The following is a 1,502-nucleotide window of genomic DNA, read 5'->3' as shown; positions in this document are numbered from 1 at the left end:
TTTTTTTATCCATTCCTCTGTTGAGGGGCATCTGGGTTCTTTCCAGCTTCTGGCTATTATAAATAAGGCTGCTATGAACATAGTGGAGCATGTGTCCGTCTTACAGGTTGGAACATCTTCTGGATATATGCCCAGGAGAGGTATTGCTGGATGCTCCGGTAGTACAATGTCCAATTTTCTGAGGAACAACCAGACAGATTTCCAGAGTGGTTGTACAAGCTTGCAATCCCACCAGCAATGGAGAAGTGTTTATCTTTCACCACATCTGCTGTCACCTGAATTTTTGATCTTAGCCATTCTGACTGGTGTGAGGTGGAATCTCAGGGTTGTTTTGATTTGCATTTACCTGATGTTGCACATTTCCCTAAGGATGTTGAACAGTTTTTCAGGTGCTTCTCAGCCATTCAGTATTCCTCAGGTGAGAAATCTTTGTTTAGCTGAGTATCCCATTTTTAATGGGGTTATTTGATTTTCTGGAGTCCACCTTCTTGAGTTCTTTATATATATTTGATATTATTTCCTTATCTGATTTAGGATTGGTAAAGATACTCTCTCAATCTGTTGGTGGCCTTTTGTCTTATTGACCATGTGTTTTGCCTTGCAGAACCTTTGCAATTTTACAAGGTCTCATTTGTTGATTCTCGATCTTAAAGCAAAAGCCATTGCTGTTCTATTCAGGACTGTTTCTACTATGCCCATATCTTTGAGGCTTTTACCCACTTTCTCCTCTATAAGTTTCAGTGTCTCTGGTTTTATGTGGAGCTGCTTAATCCACTTAGATTTGACCTTAGTACAAGGAGATAAGAATGGATCAATTCACAATCTTCTACATGATAACCACCAGTTGTGCCAGGACTGTTTGTTGAAAATGCTGTCTTTTTTCCACTAGATGGTTTTAGCTCCCTTGTTAAAGATCAAGTGACCATAGGTATGTGGGTTCATTTCTGGGTCTTCAATTCTATTCAATTGGTCTACTTGTCTGTCACTATACCAGTTCCATACAGTTNTTATCACAATTGCTCTGTAGTACAGCTTTAGGTCAGGCACAGTGATTCCACCAGAGGTTCTTTTATCCTTGAGAAGAGTTTTTGCTATCCTAGGTTTTTATTTATTCCAGGTGAATTTGCAAATTGCACTTTCTCAAATTGAGTTGGAATTTTGAGGGGATTGCGTTAAATCTGTAGTTTACATTTGGCAAGATAGCCATTTTTACTATATTGATCGTGCCAATCCATGAGCATGGGAGATCTTTCCATCTTCTGAGATCTTCTTTAATTTCTTTCTTCAGAGGCTTGAAGTTCTTATCTCACAGATCTTTCACTTCCTTANTTAGAGTCACACCAAGGTATTTTATAATATTTGTGACTATTGTGAAGGGTGTTTCCCTAATTTCTTTTTACCCTCTTTATCCTTTGTGTAGAGAAAGGCCATTGATTTGTTTGAGTTAATTTTATATCCAGCTACTTCACTGAAGCTGTTTATCAGGTTTAGGAGTTCTCTGG

The sequence above is a fragment of the Mus caroli genome, chromosome 3 (genome assembly GCF_900094665.2).
Source record: "Mus caroli chromosome 3, CAROLI_EIJ_v1.1, whole genome shotgun sequence".
Taxonomy (NCBI): Eukaryota; Metazoa; Chordata; class Mammalia; order Rodentia; family Muridae; genus Mus; species Mus caroli.
This window is presented reverse-complemented; position numbering follows the sequence as displayed.